Raw genomic sequence first — 21,895 nt, forward strand, 5'->3', positions numbered from 1 at the left:
TGTTCTTTAGACCTTCATTTTTTCATCCAAGGCAACCTATAGGATGCACAAACGAACAAACCTATTAGATTATTGTTCCTATGCTTCGTTGTAAATCATCTTGTTAGTCTTTGACTTCGGCTTTTTACGAATATCATTTTTAAAAGAATAACGCTCTAAACACTTCGATTTTTTCAATGGTTGACCCGATATCTATTGTGTTGTTTGTCTGTGAATCTGTCTTAATGTCATATTCTGTTGCGAGCCACAGGAGGATGCGCATAGATGTACGTAGATCTGCATGTATTACTCGATTCAACCTTGAATACTGGTTATTACAAGCGCTCTGGCCTCCAGTGGGTAACTTATCGGTTAAAGGATACATACAATCTACATTTACATGCTCCTGACACCACTCACAAGCAAAGGCCGGACCTCATTTGCACCCAAGCCCTGCTCCATAAATCACACACTCAAATGCCAAGTAAATTCAATAGCGAGCACTTACGCGAGGTGTTGATTGCGAACTATATTAGAGGCTTGAAGTAGTGAATAGCATATGGGAAGGCCTTCGGATATATTGAAGAAGGAAGACACTTGCTATGAACTTTATTATTTCATAGGTGTATATATATATATATATGGAATACGCTTGAGCCCAAGTCGTCGCTTGAGCTGATAGGAATTTTAATCTCCTTGTGTTATTAATTAACGCTGAAAGCTTGCTCGTATAATTCTGACAGAGCTATTTTCTCGGCAAACATTTATTTGATAAAAAATTAAAGAAACTAAAATAGCCTACCGTCGACGTTATCGGGCAGTTGACGTAACTGCGACTTTACCTGATATTAAATGAACGGCCACTTTTTGATAGAACTTCAAGGCAAATTAAAGCACAACTGGGTACTCTGGTCTTATGCAAAGAATGGGCTGACAGGACACTCCCTAATTAATTACCAAAGCCCCTCACCTTAACGCAATGCGCTTCCATGGGGTTGTACTGCAGGTCAACTCGTTTATCCGATTCGTGCACGTTGCACATGCCTTGTGCCTAAAAATAAAGTGTACAGCCAGACTTTTTTTTACAAGGCCGAAATCAAATAGCAAATTTATAATGATAAACATCAGAACTGAAATCATGTTCTGCCAGCACTGTCAAATAATTCGTTTCTAAGCTATTTTGAAGAACAAGCCAAACTAGCTTCACAGAAGTCAGAAATATGGCAGATAACAGACACCTTGGTAACGGTTATTAATCTGTACTGATATAGCATAGGCGACTAAACACCTCCATGGACCTTATAAGACGTACAAGAGATAAGATACATGTACCCCAGCCTCAAGTCTCCTTTTTCCCCAAAGCGGTCCACATTATGCCTCAAAACGACGAATCGACGCTAGTCGAATTGAAAGCAGTCGAGTCAACTGTTGGTCTGCCTGTACAGCTGAAAGATTGACTACGACACGAGCCTGAATGATCGCGACTCCGATTACCACAACTATTGATCATTACGGCTCCGAATGATCATTCTCAGCGCGACCTTCTTTTCAGATGGCGCTACATTCGCCTCCTATCTCCAACATAATTCCCTTCCTCCTTTGCGCTGTCGTAGTTACTTGCAGAGGTTAGTATAAACGATTCATTCTGTCCTATTCAGTCCTTTGACCACTGGACCGTAAACTGCTACAACGTGTCGAACGTCGATACTCTAATGTTTGTGGCCCGGCAGCTGGATTTCTTATAGTAGTGAGTAATATATATACATTACTTACTAGCTCATTGGCATCGCCCTATACTACGTCATTTTTTTTTGTCTTTTCTACTCTGCTTACGTGTTACAAGTTCATTCCGTTAATTCATTTGCACAGCGATTAATCTAAGACTTGGCCACAGTCGAAGAAGGACTTTGTACGTCTGGCAGACCAGTCGACGTTTACGGGCTCGTTCGATGACTGTAAATCTTACAGTATTTTTTTTTTGTCCATATTCTATCTGGAACAGATTTAGAGACAGACATAGAAAACAGCTGCATTGATTTTTGTAGCGGTTGTGCAAGACAAAATCTGCCTCGTGTCGATCGGCGTAACACGGTACACCGGTGCCGGGTCGCAGTCACGGGCAAGAACACTCTGTTCCAACGACGAATTTCCTATGGAAGCTGTACGCTTGTGTGCATATATATATATATATATATATATATATATATATATATGTACGTGTCCGACCCAAATTCAATACCACCGTTCAGACTAGTACTGCTGTACATAACGTCCATATCCATAGCCATTAGATGGCGGCTACTCGCTAATATAGAAGAATGTGTAGGGACTGCTGTTGGCACCCCCACGACGGCCACCGGTGGCACAATGGCAGTGTGGAATAGAGACCGCTATGCTCTAACTACACCAGAACCGCTAGCATATTTCCCTCGTGAGCAGATCGCGATAGCATAGCTTGATACAATAACGTTCAGTGAAAATGGCGCAACAGGTCTGGATCGATACAAACCACAGCGGCGGGAGGCAAGCACAGACGGCGATAGGGGCGGGCAGTAGCGACGATAGTGGTAGGGCAACTCTGTTATGAAAAACACCTGCGCTGAGGCGATTGTACTCGCGGCTGGAGGGAAAATGGACAGTACGAATTGACGAGAAGTTGACCGGTCGATGCTGGACCGCGTATGCGATCGGGGACGTGCTGTGGTATCAAACAGAAATAAGATAGATAGATAGATAGATAGATACAGTTGGTGTAGGGGCATTATTATTAATATATTCTGTGTAGGTAGGTACACAATGTAAGCGAGTAAGGCGTGTTCGTGTTTCGTCTGATGAGCGATGACGTTACATCATGTACTGATCCGACTATTAGTACACGATGTTTGCGGTCATCAGTAGTCAATTGCTACTATCTAGCGTGAGAAGACTCTGGAAAGCTGTATCGCTTAGGCATCAGTTGGATCAGTTAGGCATATTTGTTGCGAGGCCATGAAACGAGCACGTAAAACATCAACAGTTATTAATTGGCCTCTGTCACTGCCTGAAGAAGATGGACCATCCCGCTCTCGTTAATTAACTCGGAAAGGAGGGTTTAATATTGGACGGCAGGCAAGACTTGCACACTGTGTAATGTTGGAAATAAAATCCACCGTTTTTTAAGGATAGATAAGCAGACATGAAACCAGGTGCTTTTGATCTGCCGGAACCCGGCGCCTTTGCTAAATTTATGATACGGTGAATTGCAGAAAGGGGAAAACGAGGAAGGGATTGCATGTTGATCGGACTGCCTTCTTCGAGATATCGCTGGAAGCGAGCAAATGACCCTCATTCGAAAAGCATTGGGCAAAACATCAGAAGGCATTGTCGGTGTCATCCCTACGGCTTTTCTTCCTGTATACCCTACGCTAAAGGAAAAAGATATTCCGGGCCTTTTTAGATCCCGTGCACCTTTTTCACCTTCAAAAATGAAATCTTCGTCCGCCTACGAAGCCAAAGTTCTTTGCGGAAGACAACATAGCCACTCGAGCCTTTAACTGTTAATTATTGCGCGCAGTATGATGTTACATTGGCAACGTCTCTTCGACGGCACATGTTATTATTTGATGTGGTAATTTAGCATATATATATATATATATATATATATATATATGGCATCATTATTATAATATCCTGGCAGACGCTAATAGTGTCTTGGTCAATACACCCAAGTCAATAGATATGATCCAAAAGAACGCTTCCTGGTGTTTCAGTAACGATTTGAGGTCTAATAGACGTTTATCTATTAGTAATTTTTATAGCGCGACAAATATGCGTTATGCACGTGTTGGTCGATAATAAATGGTTAATCACGATACGTCCGGATGATCCGCGGCGAAATCGGATAGCTACGCTTACCATGTGATCACGACCAGTTTACCCAGACGCATAGAAAAGAAGCCCAAACATGGATCGACTGGACGATATGGCGCTTAATATCCGGGTAGCATCACCTGCCAAGTAAATGCTATATGTATATGAATATCTTTCTTTTCTTATAATGTGGTATAATGTAACATACTCTGATGGATGCTTACACAGCATCAAGTATTCCGTTCGCACAGTGACTTGCCTGCTTGTCAATTTTCTCGTCGTAATCTTTTTCCCCTTCTGCCGAATTTTCCACCAGCGGCTACTTTTGCATAGTCAGCCTGATTCCCCACGTGAAACCAGCTGCCGGACTGACGGTAGCGATACAGAGGCTGTTTGAATTTGTTCCCCTGACGAGCGACTCTCTCGCCAGTCATCCTAAAGGGAATAATTACCTAGTCTGCAGTGAGGCCCACCCCAGCCTCGATGTGTCGATGGCTGCCCTTTATACCGTCAGGAGAATGTCTTACTCCGGCGATGGCAGCAGCAGCAGCAGCTTCAGGAGTAGCGCTGGGATTTGCTTGGTCTACATATACATCCCCATAGTTATCCCTACCTCTTCTAACTCCTACTGCCCCTTTTACTGATCCTTTTAGCCTCCTTCCGCCCCCCTTTAAATGTCTACGATCCTCTGACTGCCCTCAAGCACAAAGCAGCAGTTCGACATCCATCAAGAAGCCAGCGCGCTGTGTCACACCCGTTCGCACAAAACAGTCATGTGAATACAAACTGGCGGCCAGCCACGAGCCAAAGCGCAGATAGAAATATATAAAACGAGACACAGTAGCCGCCAGTGTTCTCGCCATAGGACGCCGGCGTACATCGAGCCCCGCGTCAGAAACAGCATAATGCGCTCGCAAGGAAACGCATGCGGACGTCAGTGTCATCTCGAAATCGCAGTCAGTCTAATGTTCTGTTGTAGTCATAGATGTACACACCCGTGCTGTACAAACACGTACGGATAGGCGCGTGTATACTTAGGCTGCAAATATCGTTTATTGCATTTGAAAGTGTAGAAATCGTGTACCACTACTACAAGCAAGGCCTGCCGTAAGGAACGATATACATATGCATGTGCGATATGATGCCTAATCATTCTATAATACTATTAACTACGCATATCCTAAATTAAGCGTTACCCAAGCGTGAGTCGGGCGTACACCTGATTATGCTTGAAATAACTACTGAGTATCTGCCAGAAGTATCTTCCAAAAGAAAGCCACAGGGCAGGGGTGGCTTATATTTGACCGTCTGAATTGATGGATAGCTGCTGGCTGTGCCTGCACGTCTGTCCGCTTGTTTTGCGTCGGAGTAGAAGCCAATAGCAGTTTTCCTGCGGAGCAAATCGAACCGAGGCTAAACGTCAGAGAAGTAGGTCGATTTAAAGCGGAGCGCGATCGATGTTGAACTCCTGTCCAGTCAGCCCGTCTTCTTGAGACGAGACTGCGGACGGACGCTGGCGTATCATAAAAACAAGTCCATACACTTGCAGTTAAATGGCAACATCTGAAGGCCATACTTCTACAGTCATACACACACACACGTCGAAGAATAATGGCCGATCATACAAATGCATCGAAAGCCCTAAGGCTGCTTACATTTTCGTTGCGCTTTTCACGTATGTAATATAGGGAGAATTAATAATTTTCTACGTTCGTACTCGACAGTGTTGTACGAAACACTGATTTTCTATTACAGTATTACATGCCGGGGAAAGAATATACTATCAAGGAACTAGCTTTCTCGCCCCGTTGCTATTACGTTTTGTCAAGGAATGCTCTCAAGGATAAAATCGACGTATAGGGCTTGCTTAACGGGGATGTTGTTGTAGAACGGATTGATTATGCGAAATGGCCGGATACTGTTAAAATAATGATATTTCTTCTTATTGTGGAAGGCCTGCTTTGGTTTGTCAGCAATAGATGAACAGTAACGGTCAGTTTCATTTTCGACGGAAACAGTTGGCTATACATCGTGTCATCGCAGTAGTTTCGGACGCCTCAGGGTGTCAAAATCCACACATTCATACAACACACAAGTTGTACAGGACCTTTTGAGCCATAATGTTTTAAATCAAATAGACCTTGCATTGTTCGCGCACCTGCGCGTACGTCATCAAACCACAAGCGAAACTATCGAACTTTAGTCATCAAAGATCAACGTTTTTCGATCTTGGCATACTTGAGCTACCAGTGAAGAAGCAGATCAACTGTTGAAGCATCGAGTTTCTCCAGTCGGAGATATCGCTTCTTCTCTCGGGCCATCGTTTGATTTGATCTGAATCGCTTAATTTTTATATGGACCAAGCCTCCTTAGACTGTGGCTGATTGGCTTCATGCCTGGCGTGTTTTTCGCCAGGGACAAATGAACACAGGATGCAGCGTACGGCTAGCGCGGGAAAGCAGTAGCGGCGGTTCAGAGCGGCTGTCAGGTCGAGACGCATCTATGCTCCTAATTCTCTCCCAAGTTCCCCTGGCGAAGCTAAACGCTATCGCGACTTCCTCCGGGAAGGACCTGTGTGGGGGGGAGCAAACGCCAAGCTTAATATCGGTGGCTTCTTCACACTCAGTCGTCGTTGCTACGACGGCGACTATCCCATTCGCTTCGATACGATCGTGTTCGTTAATTACCGACCCCCCACGAGCTATCACTTCTCAAACTACCCAAAATCGTCCGTCTGAAGTAAACCTCTGCAACTTTAGTGCCGGTGGCATCAACCCCAGAGGCGCTACAGTGCCTCGAAACTATTGCGAACAGCAAGGTTGTGTCTGCATGTTTTTGTATGTATGTGCGCACTTCTATGTTGCTGATTCAGCGACTCGTACGTCGAGAGATGAGATCTGATCTGCTTTTAGTTTTACCTCCTGTAGCGTCGTCATTCTGTGGATCGTCACGGGCAGTCTTTTGCCGCTGCTGTTGAGTGTTCTGGCGTCCCGCCTCATGGTTCGCACCTTACGAGGCTTGGTCGCTGAGATCCGGGGATTAACTCTCTGCCTTCACTGGCAACTTTGGCGGCGTCAGGTCAACATAAAGCTTCGCTTTGCATCGACGATGTAGCGCATTCGCTGTACAGAGCACGCCCGCCATGTCTCCAATCATCCGACTCGTATGGGTTACGAGCTTAGCTAAACAAACCGAAAAAATGTTGCGAAGGTGTCGGCATCATTCAAGAGAGCTTTGGACAACGGTCTCTTATTTGACAACGATTGCGTGTCACGTCGTGAAAGCATCTTCAGCTTTCCTTGAATGGCGTCGACGGCTTCATAGAGGCAGTTAGCCCCTATCCACCAAAATCGATACTTGTGAAGATAATCTAATGCAGATGTATATAATCAATATGGACATATAGACGTGTCTGCGCACGTGTGAACCACATTAAGTTAAAAAGCACCAAAAAATATGTGGTACCATTACATTGACCTCTTGCCGATGCAATGATAGCTTAGTTGATCATATTTACATCACATCTCGCTTAAACACAGTGATCCAATAAAATGTAGCGCGAAAAGTCTTAGCTTTTTTTTTTTCATGTAAAATCGCTGATTCTGGGGAAAGCGAGACATGCGTTATATTGCAGTATCGATCATTCATCATCGAATCCATTGTAAAATGTTTATTATGGACTTCAGCTATAATTTACACACAGGTAGTTCTGTTTTAGCCACATTCTGTCACACCCTTCGTTATTCTTGGACTAATCGAGTTTGTATTTGTCTTCATTTTTTTTCCTTCTTCGAGAAATTTATGATCGCATTCAGCTGTTTCGACGGTATAAATAATAGCAGTCGCATCGTCCTGGCCTGTGAGACTGCATGTTAGGACCACGCTGGTTGGCATCGGCAGGAATCTGTCAGGCCCTGCTTTATTTTCGCTCACGGCTAGACTACGCTGAGGGCAATCCCACTGGTACAAAGTAGCAAATTTGGATCTGTAAAATGGCGTGATACTCATTGTTATTTGCCCACAACAGCTATTGAATGTAGGAGTACGGGATGTCGCTAAATATTCTTCTAAGGAGGCAGGGCACGAACGAATGAAATTACCACACTGGCTTCCCAACGAGCGTTAGTCGTGTCCATATATACGCTAGATTGCTCACACTAAAAAGAGAATCATCTATCACCGAATGTAAAAAAGAAGGTGCTTTAAATTGTTTTTGTTTAAAAAGAATATTCGGATACTTAAATAAGCATGTTTTATTTACAAATACGCAGCCATTACATTTTGCAAGTGCATGTGGCATTAATGAGTAGCAGCTACCTATCCACTGAAGTGGATGCATAGACATAGAAAACTAATTTTTCTACGATGTTTTCAGTATTCACATTTTTCTTTAACTTGGTTTATTTACATCATAATAACGCTTAAGTCCGAGATCATGCTTGATTATGATACGGTTACGGGCACACTCGTTTGTCGGGGGCATCAGCCCCGGTGCAGCTACGTGAGAAACGAGATTAGAGCGAGAACTTCTCGCGCTGTTTTGCATATTTCGGGATAATAAAAGGCACAAGGGGCAGCTTCCGTCAGTATTGGTCGGCCGTTAAATGGGCAGTTCCTTTCCTTCAAATCATCATAGATCCAACCTGAGTGGGTATGTCACTCCACATAGTTACAAGTGGGTTGTGCATCTGTGTGCATGTGCACATCGTCTCTTGTTAATCGCAACGCCTTACTTCCATTGTCACCTCTATCTGTATATTGCCAAATCCAAGCCTTGCTCGAAAGGGTGCTTCAGTGTTGCTACGCTGTAGCCCCTTTCATCTAGGTAGGCTTGCAGCCACCAACGCGTCCAGTTTGATTCAGGGGCAGTGGTATCAGCGATAAATCGACTACAACCACCATGGCGAACAGATAGGTGTCGCTACCGCCAGCAGCCGCAGCAAGGTAAAGACTCCAGCAAGAAGTTCGTGATGAGCATGAACCAAGTTGACAAAGGAGCCACTTCTTCTTCTTCTCATTTTCTGACGGCAAGTCGATACTAAGAATTCCGGCAACGACAGGGAGGCACGTGAAAGCAGGGAATGTGAAGGATAAAGGGAGTATAGAATGCGATGAGAAGGCTGCATTATAATAGGGCTGATAGGTAGTTGAGCGTGAGTTGAAGTCGTTGCTGCGACTCGTTCCACCGTGGACTCCAGCGGCCCACGAGGTACTCACTGGCTCCAACAGCTCAGATTCCTCCTCGTTTTCTTTTAATGTAATGCTTCGATCTGTAGAACGTCACCGTCTTCTAGGCTTTTTCGTTTTCTTTCTTTTTCTACCTGAAGAAAAAGATGAAGCTGGAGCCCCTTTGAAGTAATTTTCCGCCGCTGTATTATATGTAGTGGACCCCCGAGCCCAACGGTTGGCTCCGATAGGCCCCTTGCTGTGCGCGTTTTGCCTTCTCGTCCATGTTTGGCTTTTCCTTTTCCATCCCTATCTGTTCGACGCTGTCACGAAAACTTTTGCGGAGCAACGATCAGAGCTGCTAGGGAAGAGCTAAGTCCCGGAGTGATCCGGAATGCCTCGAAACGTTCTACTCTGCTCAAAGCTAGAATTAGCTTGTACCCAAATCTCCTGCGACCCTACCGCCCGTCGTCTCTTACCTCGTGAGTGTGATTTTTCATTCCATTTGTTCCCAACACGATGTGGCACGCCGCGAACATAGAGTTAGTCAAGACGTGCAGAGAGAATAACGGGAGGAAGGTCGTGTATGTCCCACCGCAACGACGTGCTCTCTTGGCTACGTATTTACCCGTTGAATATTCGTACTCTCGTGGAAGACAGCAGCAACGCCGCTGCTCAATTTATTCCGATTTCCGTTGTAAACTCTGACCCACACAGGAGTACTTGTCTTTGGATCGGACAGCAGCTGGACTATCATCTACGGACCAGGGAGACGCAGAAACCACTAGGGGCGTCAAGAGATCCATTCAAATGGAGAGACGGCTACCCCTAAAGCTCGCATTGCTTCGCAGTTCTCGCGCGTCAATGAGAGTACAAATCACGACAATGTGGATAGAGGCAAAGTCTGTTCGTGTCGATAGAGATAGAATGAACGCGGAGCAGAAGTAAATGTGGCGGAGGTTGTACATTTCTAAGAGCTCAGGCCGTATAAATAGGATATGAAACTGAGAAAAAAAAACTTTTTAGATAAGTTAGCACTGTTACCCGTAAGTCGTGGGCTTTGTCCGAACGCTCTTCATTGGTTCTTTGCCGGATAGTCGCCGATTTTCGAATCTTATCTGCCTCTTACACCAACGACCTGCAACGAACATGGAAGAAAGAAGTGCTTTCTCTAAAAACGTATTAAAGTCAAGCAGCCCAGCTTCGAGACGAATTAACCTTAATCTGATCTCTTTCTCGTCTTCTAGACATCGTTGAAGAACGAGACAGACAGGCTGTCGGCAACAGCTGGCGTGTGAACAGCTATTTCTTACCATCGTTTTTCTCCCGACCGCTTGGAAGCCATCGGCGTCCCTTCTTGCTGACACTAATGTCTATACTGCTTTATGCTAAGTTGTGTATAACTTTTCCCCTTCAGTTGGATAGGGCTGTATTTGCGATACGGTAGTAGCCGAATAACTGAGGCGGCGTCTGCTGGTCTGTCGATCAGCGTGTTGATGCGCAATACGGCGTCGTTTGGTTTTCTATGGTAAGCACTAGGCCGCACTCTATTGACTCGACTCGTGACAGGTACTGGAAAGACCGACGAACGAATACGTGTTATTGCTTACATGTCGCATGATAGGGTTGCTTCCCCTACGAAGAAGAACACCAGGTTCGTTTTTTTGCTTCTACCCTTCCCGCCTTTCCCCTAAAAATTCATCAGTGTATAGATCCAATTGTAGGGGCTTTCTGCCACTCTGGAATCCAACTTACTTCCTAATGACTCGCTCGGGGCATAATGTCGGCGAGTGGTAATGCCAGCTACTAATCAGCGATCCCTACTATGATGTATAAGAGATACACGCCGTACATACTTCTGCATAGCCATCTTCATAAACAAACATAGCCATTTGCAGAATGAAAGCCAAAAGCAAGGCAAGCACATGTACCGACTCTGCTAGGAAACTGAGGGAGAATTCAAAAATTATTTTCTGCTGTGATACTGTAGACCGCGCAGTTACGACGTACGAACGTACGTGTCGAGAAAAATATCAGTGCGTAATCTGCTTATACATGCAATCTATTCGGATTATTTTACTCTTAGTAGATAGAGCTTTGCCAGTACAGTCCAGTTTACTTGCTGGCAACCGTCTTCCATTCTTGCCGGCCCCAGTTTGTTACGTCCACGTTTGAAATATTCAGTATTGAAGATACCAGATATTTATCCGTGCCTCTAAAACGTCCTGCGGAGGGCAAAAGCATAGGCATCAGCTTTAATATGCACACTGCTTTCTTACTCCATTTCCTTCCATAAACATATGTTGGCCAAAGCCAGCTAGAGACCAATATCATGTTTACGATACTGGAACATGCTATATAGTATACTATACCTCTAGCATAATAGTGAATGTGCCGACCTACATGACAGACGCCTTGTTCAGTTACTGGAGTTTATTCTTTTTTCTCTCTGCTGACCAATCTTAAAGGCAATCAGTATCTCTACCCATACATTTTCTTCCTTTACGCAGCCGTTTTTCCGCCTAAGATACCGTCCACTTTTGGCCCCCCAACCTTTTGGCGTTTTGAAGGATCAGCAGTCGGATCACCAACTAACCGATCCATCCTTGCAGATAAATCCGAAGCTTAAGTACACGCTGTGGGAAACACAGGCGATAAAGTACGATACCATTATCAACTGATTATTGGATTTTTGGATTTTGCGCCGCTGACCCCCTCGATTACCACCCTGCAGCTCCACACTGCATGTAGACACAACCTTGCCCCCATTGCACCTCTACACTCCCGTCCACCGTTTCGTCTGCATTCGCAAACCGTTCAAGCTAGGCATGCTACCGATCACCTTAACTCTGCACTATTCTATCCCACTCATCCTGTTACGCCACACCCCCGATCCCTTTTTCTTCTTTTTTTTTCTCTTTTTTTTCTTGTGTGCGACAGTAAGGCCCACCAACAACGACTCAAGCATCAGCAGCCGCCGCCGTTGCAAACTTTAAGGTGAAGGGTTTTCTTCGTTTACTGCAGTCGACAGCGGGAGCACTAAGCGGCCGACTGGCTATCTATCCGGGATCGAATCAAATTATCTAAGTGCATTTCTTTATAGTGGCGACAACGAAGGCGGCGGTAAGTAATGCTCGAAACGAAGCAGACTACCAATGCAGTGGTTCATTAATCGAGGAACGTTAGTTCTCTATAAATTGTGGTCCCTCTGAGTCTCTTTGAAGTACTGTGGACTTTGGCAGATCTCTTTTTGGCTGTTGTTGCCGCTACGGTCGCGCCCGCACTCGTTCCCCTTTAGTAGGTGCTTCCCAGACGATAAGAGCACACAGTTTGAAAGGGTCGTGCTCCTCTTTCCTAATCAGAGACGAAAGCGACCCTCACTTCGCTATGAGCGACCTGCGTGACGCTAGCAGCCGCCGGCCAGCCCCAAACTAGACTGGACTTGACCCCAATTTTTCGCCTCGACGACTTGGATACAGGTAAGGAAATTGAGTGGAAGAACAAGAGAGACTGCTCAAACAATAATCAATGATTCCTTCTTCGTTCAATGCAATTAGTTTCATTGATCCAGCCGGAAGCATTAAGTGGACAGCGGAGTTCGGCGAAGATCCCTCAACCAGGTGGCCAGGCGATGGTCAGTCGTGACGGTGACGTGTGTAGTCTGATCTGATGGTCGCCCGGTGGTGATATCTAGGAGTTGAGGCCAATACCGGAATATCGTGAATGCTGTTGAAAGACGAGGAACGGCATTTCAAGTAACTACTTACGAACTAAATAGGGGCAAATTCCAGTGAATGGAAAACAGACGGACGATCGCGGGTCAGTGCGAATGACCACTGCAGTCGAACGTTCCTTCCGTTTTTGCTTTAGCAGCAATGGGTACAGAAAGCAACGATTTTCAACAAATTTACAATAACGACCAAGTGGAGCATTCAAGCGCGCACGAATCGCGAAACGCCATACTCTCGTATGGCGAATTTGCTCTCGTACACATGTAAAATATCCGATAGGAACAAAGGACTTGAAATGAGACAGTAATTTTTATGCTTAATGAAAAAATGATACCGTAACTAGCAAGAATATGGACTTGTTTTTCAATTTTGTATGCCTGGGTAGCATAGCTAAGGACAGGTACAACGTAAATGGTGACACCAATGTAAATTGGGGTAAACAGGATCAATGAGATTAATGTAACGCAATATGTAAGACATACAAATTATCCGAGTTTAGCCGGGTTTTCGTGTTATATCAAGTTAGCACGAACGGTCACACAGCTGGAGTGCGCACCAAAATTCAATTTCTTTCAATCCAATGTGTAATCCGTTCAGAAACCGAACTTGAAGTATGCAATTACTTCGAGCAAGAATATTCGTTGCCCAGTAGGCATTTCTGACCAAAGCGATAAAGGGTTTTGCAACGCACCGTGTCCTATGATGTGCGTTACAGGCCAGCAATGTCTTGAACTCGTAGTAGGTCTCCAAGGAACAAGGGAATATGTCCCGTAACTATTTTGCGTCGAAGTTACGGTAAGACGGTAAGACACGACCCTAAATTTAGGGAATTCCGACTCGACTATCTAAATTTACAATTATTCTGTGCCCGACGCGTTGAGATGCCCCCCTCCCCCAAGAGAGTAAGTAGCTAGCTTAAAAATGGCGGAAATAATGAATTTTGTAGAATCGGCCGTCGACAGCCACCAGGACGCAGATTAGGTGCTACTACGAACCATTTACCTACGACTCAACTTTCGACATCCTGTAATGCTTGTTTTAAAAAGGTCGATGAGGTGTGAACCGATGATATCACGGATCGTGTCGTTCAATTCGACCGCGTGGTGTACGTCACACTTTTCATGACGACAGGACAACATTCCTCACTCGGATGAAACAGGCTTGTTTCAAAGAGGACGCGAACGAAAAGTGCGCTTAGGCATAGGCGTTTTCATACTTAGGCAGAACCGAGATTGAGGTTATAGGTCTCGCGAATCGTGCGGAACTCAGCGGGAGCTACAATCAATTGTGTTCGTGTTGTGCTCCTAGACCGATTCATTCCCAATAGAAGCCTATGTCATATGAGGCAAGACATACGAATAAACGTTTGGGTGAGCGCAAGAAAGCAAAAAAAAACGAATAGATCTTTATATTGATTAAATAAATCAGTTGTTTGCTGATCACGGAGTTAGACAAGTACGTTAAGTTCCGTGTTGTGACCGAGTTAAGTGTAAGCAGTAATCCGCGAAGTTAGTATGGTCTTGATAAACGCTTGGGAGAAAAGGACTAGGGGAACAAACTTTCTCTCGAAAACTTTCTATTCGATTTTATGAAATTTCGTGGAAGTCCTTCGGACATTTAGGTGATAGGGTATCAAAACTAAGCTATAAATACGAGGCGTTAATGGAGCTTTTTGTCATCGAAACTTTTCTGCAAAGAAGAAAACTTCAACAAAACATATACTGATTATTCGATTGAGTGTTCCAGAATTCGCTAATCCATTGGTGGCGCATTTGCATAGAGGGCACGTATGAATAGACGCTGCCTATAGCTGTTGCCTATTGACAGTAGATAGAAACGAATCGTGTGTGCCGTCTGTGCTGCCAGGTGGTTCTATGGCGAAACTACAGTCAACTAGTAACGAACATAACCTGAATTTTCGCAGAAACCTTCGTTAGTCTCGTCTGTTGTCGGTGTCCCTATCCATTCAAGCAAGCTACAGCTACTTTATTCCATATTCAGCAATGAACTTGAAGCCGTCTTTCTAGTAGCTTCTTTTGACACAATTGATTGCAGGCAACATCACGTTCTGGGTAGTAAAACATAAGGCTTTTATGGGCGTAGCTTCGACTGGCAACTGCGGTTGCTAACGGTCAATGTTTGTAATCCCTAGAAGAAGGCTTTCGACTTGCAGAATATTGTTTTATTTGTACCTGGTATTTTCGTAGAGATTACTTTTTTTTTTTCCTGGAGAATTTCCAATATTAACAATAGAACCGTACAGTATGTGTAACATGCGTAAGAGCTGTGATGCACCTGAGTAAAGGTGAAACAGAACAAGTAATTATCAATATTATGCAAAAACGGTAATAGACACAAACACTTTGAGCGGTTTAGTATATGCAATCATATAATCAGTGTTTATCATCACTCGTACAAATATCTTGCGTACGCAAAGGCAGCACAACGTGCATCACATTAACAAAAAAAAAAAACTCAAGAGAAAATTTGCAATGTCATTCTGACACAACACTTGGGTATGCTAGCGCATATAAGGAGCGTTACAGAGTCTCATAGGGCCAACGACTGAGAGTCGTTGACGACGGAGAGCCTTTCAACGCTATACCGTTCTGCATGGTGCGTCTCCGGTGCGGCATCTCACATGTTATAACTATCACTCGAAAAGGGGAAGCGTGTGCCAGAAATAGAAGGTTCTGAGGCTGGCCTTCGGGGTGATCTTGGGGGGTGGGGTAAAGAACAATAACACAGAGTAGAGGTCGACCTTTCTCGCTTATATTGCGAGTACCTTTTCACTTCCTAATTGTTAACTGAACTCAGCTTACTATGCAGCGTCTCCCTGTCAGGTTCCAAGGGGAATACTGCTTGTACAACCGAGTAAAATTATTTTTCAGTAACGCATTCACTGCATAAATGGAAGCTGATAATTATGAATGTGAACTAATGACGGCGCTAAGCAAGTGATTTGACAAATAACTGTACCCACATTGTGCTATGGTGTATATATATATGCATGGATTGGACCCTTCAGACAGTCGTTTCCCGCTGTCACTATTTCTATATATATATATATGTGTGTATATATATGTAAAGATATACATTCGTTTGTATAAGAGAAGCACCGTCGTTAGTACTACAAGCTTTAGATATATACGGGGGGTAATTTGCGTGGAATTCAACAATGTTACGCGTTTTTTTCTTTACATGTTTTAATAAGAGGGAGAAGCAGCCGTTCCCGCGATAAGCGAGGAACGCACAATCATTGATTGCTCTAAGTATTCGATATGGTGCTGTTCGGTAAGTGCTTATTGTTGTAAAAGTTCAGCTTTTTGTTGAGGCTAAATGACCAGTTCATCTGGCGACAACGCCGCTCCAGCTACTACCGGCTACACATTCCTTGGTACCGATACATCACTAAGGAGCTGTCCTATTCAGTTCTAGCCGCAATGCTGCTCTATGGAAGGCCGATCAACAGGCCAAAGCAGGCAATATTACTTAGCCAAAAAATAAAATGTACAGAACACGTTCGAAACTGTGCGTTCGCTTGTTCGGCGCTGCTTTTGCCTCTTTTTTTTTTTCTTCATTTTGTTGATACTGCCTGCCATTGAGCCTCGCTTGTTCTTCCCTGAAGGGTAGACCCTGCTTACCTCAGCAGCGGGCACGATCATATATTATGACTTTCATCCTTCGTTCGTGTATGCTTGCTCATAGCTTATACCTGCCGCTTGTCTATTTGGCCTGTCAGTTTTTATAGAGCATTTACGCACCGTGGCAGCCTACAGCTGGGGAGAAAAGTAGGTAGATTAATCGGGAGGGTCACTTAATGTAGCGACCTGTTGTGCGCGATGAAGCGGCATTGTCTCGTCATTTTCAATATCCTGCAGAGCGGAGTGGTCGATTGGCTTAGCCCCGCGCTAAAGCTACCACACAGGATGAACATGTAACGCCTCGGTAAAGATCATATATTACAGCCATACACATAGGAATCTATGGAAGTGCTTCTTATTTATACTTCGAAAGGTTTAGAAAACAGGTGCTTATTGCCTGAACGACACGGGTAGTATTTTAATGAAACACGGATTTTATGGACTGTGTTCGTTGCAAAAAAAATGTCTGCAGGTTTCTACCTATATTAACTAAATGGGAACTGTATTATTCGCATATTGTTTCATTGCGTTTCTTGAACTACTTTTTTTTTTTATAATTTTTTAATACTACTTTATGATATCTGTCTTACGTCTAATGCTTTTTAATAACCAATGTGTAGGTTCGTTGTTTGAGTGTACAGGTAGGTGGCCTTGTTTTTTCCTTCTATGAAGGACAACAAACTACTCCTGTTGAAATTATATAACCTTCTAGCCCTGTGAGCATTTTTTTATTTTAGGTCATTAGCTCTGCTGTAGAAGGTTAGAAGTATATTCTGCTTTTACGCTGCTGTCCACAGGCTAAGCCACTTGCCTGAAACAGGCAATAGGCCTACGATGATGTTGTCTATCTCTCCTGGATACCTCTACTGGAACCTACAAGATGGATTCAAGGTTGATTTGAGCCAATTAAGCCCGCTCGAATTGGCTTTTCCACGGTAACACGACTAAAAGCAGTGGAATTAGCCTTAGCCAAGCGCAGGATAATAACAACTGTGTCTTTTGCGAGCCACCAGCAACCGACCTAAAAAGTACATTACTCTGTTTAAGTACAAATCACCAGCCACCATGAATACAGGTCTACAGCATGACGTATACAAGCAGTGTCTGCTATAATACAAGCACTCTTCTGCCTACAATGTCACTACCCGTTCGAGTCGTAGCGGTTAGCGGTTCTAGAAGGCATCATTAGGCGATGAATCGTTCGCTTCGGCACTGGAGCTCTATAGTAACCTCGTTTTTATTTTACGCACAACTTGGCCTAAATAGGCAGCGAAATTTATGCCACGAAATCATTTAGACAATCGCATATTCGTGTGCAAAAGCAGTGTTTTCGCGATAGTTTGAAATAACGTAGATGGTGCATTGCTTTCATTTGGTTTGCCTCATTTGGTTAGCGACAAATCGACGTTGGACATAATGTGATCTAAACTATTGAATGCCAATCTAAGCTTATGCAAGTATAACGAAATTAGTAATTATGAAGAAAGCAAACGCCTTTGTAATATTAAAATTTCTTTAACGAAATTTTGTTTTTTTCTAATTTTTAACCTCCTAAACCTGTCGACCTGTGAACCTTAGATGCTCACTATCACCTACCTAAAGAAAACTTTAGACATACTCGATGCCGAAAAAATGTTTTTCGTACGTTTCGTGTTTGTAAAAAAAATTCAAAGGACAGGCTATTCATAAGGCATCGTTTTTCGATATAAAATAATGTCTAGTGAAAAGTGATCGTTACCTGGTTGATCAATATTAGGCGTAGTGAACTGTGATTGCAATCAGAGCAGTAACTGTTATTGTAGATAAAAAAAAATAAATAAAAATTTAAAAAAATTTAGATCAGTCTGATACATTTTGGAGCATTCTAGGTAGGCTAAGCTTACATACCCTACGTTTCAATTTCATTCAAACTTGTGGCACCAAATCATGCTGCCTACTTCTCGCATTTACTCTCATGTTCTTTTACATGTAGTCTATATATATATATATCTCTCGCATCCGATAAATGTGGGCTTTTACGGAGACAACAACGCCAATATACCCCTATTGTGCATGCTTGCCCATAGCTGCCATATTGCTGCATGAACAGCGAAGTTGGCAAACGGTTGGTTTTATTAGCTTCACCAGCCTTTGTTGCACTCGTAGATAGGCAGTAGTTTGTCACAAAGAATAATCGCGCATTTCTGCAAGTTGGAAGCGAAGAAAAGCACATCTGTGACGATTCAGCGGCGACTCACCAAACTTCTTTTTACGCGAGTAAGGTACTTCGTCGCTATGTGCAAGTGACGGAAAACTGCAAGCATTTAGATGACCGGGTGCCTGGTCAGTTTCGAGTCTCGCTTCGCTCTTTTGATCTTCTCTTCCTGATCTGTGCTATCCATGGCGGACCTGTGCAGTGGATATCTCTAGTGGGGTCTTTGGAGGTACACCCGTATTCACCCACTACTGGCACTTGCCCGCCTGCCTGCCTGCCTGCCTGCCTATCTGTCTGTCCCGCAATACTAGTCGGACTACGGTATCGTCCGAAACTATCGCCGGACCATGATGAGACCATGCGACAGACACACGGGCTCGACTCAAACACAATGGCTATCGGACATTGAAGAGCAGGCTGGGAAAGAAGGAATATTAGCATAGGGTCGATGGGGATCGGTCTGTTTGTTGGTCGGACTCAGTCAGCTCTAGGTCATCCGCTCTCGTTCGCATCAGACGGTCCATCTACAACGCCACCACGATCAGACCCATCATCATTCTTAACAGCCCCACGCGAGTGTAACGGGCTCAGTAAGCCTTAGCTACCATTGCAAAACAGGACAGACAAGCAAGTCGAAAACCCAAGTGAAGTATAGGTTAAAGCATACGGCAATACCGGTTCACCTTCTCATCGACTCACCTAACTTAACCTAGACTTCATTCTAACGTTTACAGTCTCACTAGCACTACGACTTCTGTTGTCCCCTTAGCGCGATGCACATTCACAATCACCAGCATTATGACAGCTCTCAAACAAAGCGAGGTACCTATGGCACTATAACAATCCACGGCTGTAACGACGCACAAGAAACGAGTGAACAACAGTAGAATAGGATCGTCAAAGCTGCGTAAGGACAGAATTACAATTATATTACCGTTTATACCCCCCCCCCCCCCCCCGGTCGTAGATAACATTACCTTGTAATATGAGGATAACCCACTCCAAAAGGAAAGGCAAGCGTAGAGAAAGAAATGAACTAACAGGGTCACGACATTGAGCAACGTTAAGAATCAAGTCGTCAGCGTGTATACATTCATGTTAGTGTGCATGTGTGTGTGTGTGTGTGTGTTCCCGTGCATAATTGTGTCTGTGTGAATGCATGTGTGTGTGTGTGTGTGTTCATCCATGCGCGCGTGTGTCTGTGTGTTCATGCATGTGTGCGTGGGTGTGAGTGTGTGTGTTCATGCATGTCTATATGTGTGTGTGTGTACATGTGGTCGTGTATATGGATGCATGTGGGCGTGCGTGTGTGTGCGTGCATTGTATGTGCGTCCATGAGTGTGTTTGTGTGTGTGTGTGGTTGCACCCCTTCATATCCCGCTAGCCATTGACGACGATTGCCCACCACCTAGCAACGAGGTCGGGCAATCAGCAATGCACTCCCACCGGCGACTCATGTAAGCTGCTGCATTGAAATATTGAACTTTGGGCCATGGCCTACAGCATCACAGTTCCCCTCGAGCGTTCTGCCTCCACTGCTGCCTCTGTCGCCAAAATTTCTCATGACCTCACCGCCTTCTTGTGGTCCAACGATGTTTCCTGTCAGTCTGCCAACTGCGCTCGAGTCGATTCAGGGCTGGTTAGGTTTATTGTATTCATCCCTCGCACCGACACTACTCCAGTCGAAGTCCAGTTGGTGATGCCCGCTAGTGCTCGGTGAACAAAGAGAACGAGGTCGAAACAGGTCGAGGGCGAAGGAGGTTAGAAATTGAAAGAGGTGTCATCATGTGAAAACGGTTGAAGAAGACAGCGAAAAAAATCTGCAGATTGGTTGATTGGCGACACGTTTATGTACGCACGGATGGCACATCGTTAGTTTCTTGTTAGGACTAACCGATGCTAACGTGAGATTGACAACTACCTGATTTTGCAGTACGACTAATTTCTTCAGTAATTATTGCCAGTGCTTTCTTGACGGTGCTGCGCCATTATTAGCATCCAGTGCAACCTAAATGAAGCCAAGCAAGTAGTGATCGCAGAGCCGATTTCTGAATTAACCTATATATCTTTTAGTCTATCCGTTTGAAACATGTACAGATCTACATAGCTATCCGACATGCAAGCTACGATATAGATTCATCTTTTCACTAGCTGAACAGGTCATCGTAGCTCACCTAGCAGGTAAATCTTCTATATTTTGTCGCTATCAGTAACTAACGTTGCTTCGAAGATTAGCGACGAGTTTCCCTCAGGCTTCGGCACTCACTTATCTATTGCGTTCGAAACGTATTCACAGTAGTCTTGCATGTAATAGTCACCGGATCATTATGTGTAACAGCTTACGCCGTTAAGAAAACATGTACGAAAGCCCTGCGTATGAACGTACTTCATATATTGATGGTTATGCGTATACATAGATATCGATAGCGAAGAGCTATCGATAGCTCGAATCGTTGTAGTCCAAGGAAGCGTACAAAATCACCATCGTGATGCTAGTTTTCGTTGTTTAACAGTGACGCATATTTTTTATTGAAACTGAAGGCGTCATCGGTAGATTTACAGCACTGAAAAGCGGGCCGTTTCTACGAAATGCAATGGCATGAAATTATGCTGGGGAAATAGTGTGCATTTGCTTCGATGCTAATTGAGATGATGAGCGTAGAAAATCAAGTCTTGATAGAGACATCGGAAGGTGACGCAAAAAGCATCAGAAAATTACGTGAACGTCCTGTTCGGATCTGCAACTGGCCAGCTGTCTGGTAAAAGATACGTTGTGTTAGCTTCACGCGGCGATGGTGCCTTTTTGTGTTGATCGACGCGCTTGATCTGGAGAAATCAATGTTTTTCCTAATTAACTTAAGAAGACGAAGAAGAACGAAGAAACGAAACAGTAATTTCTAATCGTTATAAGATGCTTATTTCAATAGGCAGCGCGCGTAAACTGATAATTTATTGTACACTCTCCCGTGATCGTGGTAATACGCAGTGGCATCTTGTAGATAACCAAATATACACTATGCGCCAGTAATTGACAACTTTATCTATCGAATTAATTGTTCGATAGTGATAATTGTCGTTTTTGTTTGAAACAATACAGAATACTGATGCTCCCGAATAGGAAACTATTAGACGCCAGCTTGCCATTGCCGTAGCTAGCCCCATTTGATAGAACCGCGTAATGTCGCTTCAATCAAGACCATTAAGAACTGGGACACAGAGCGAGCAGATCAACGAACGCCGGACATGCTAACCGTAAAATCGAGCCGTCCATCCGTTATTGATGTCTTTGATCTGCATGCGTGCCTATATATATATATATATATATATATATA

The 21,895-nt window shown here is 44.1% G+C and overlaps 1 protein-coding gene and 1 long non-coding RNA gene across 2 annotated transcripts in view; one reads left to right on the forward strand and one right to left on the reverse strand.

Annotated features, from left to right (window-relative positions):
* The window catches only part of LOC111264532 (netrin-1), a 73,977-nt gene that overhangs the window by 17,856 nt on the left and 34,226 nt on the right, over positions 1–21,895 (forward strand). The window lies entirely within an intron of this gene.
* On the reverse strand, positions 7,440–13,082 carry LOC147752940 (uncharacterized). Its single transcript, XR_015312721.1, has 4 exons — positions 11,398–13,082; positions 10,308–10,566; positions 10,039–10,132; positions 7,440–7,813 (listed from the first exon to the last, which is right to left on the reverse strand). It is a non-coding gene; the product is annotated as an uncharacterized LOC147752940 (long non-coding RNA).

This window comes from Varroa jacobsoni, unplaced genomic scaffold (genome assembly GCF_002532875.2).
Source record: "Varroa jacobsoni isolate VJ856 unplaced genomic scaffold, vjacob_1.0 scaffold_870, whole genome shotgun sequence".
NCBI classification, from domain to species: domain Eukaryota; kingdom Metazoa; phylum Arthropoda; class Arachnida; order Mesostigmata; family Varroidae; genus Varroa; species Varroa jacobsoni.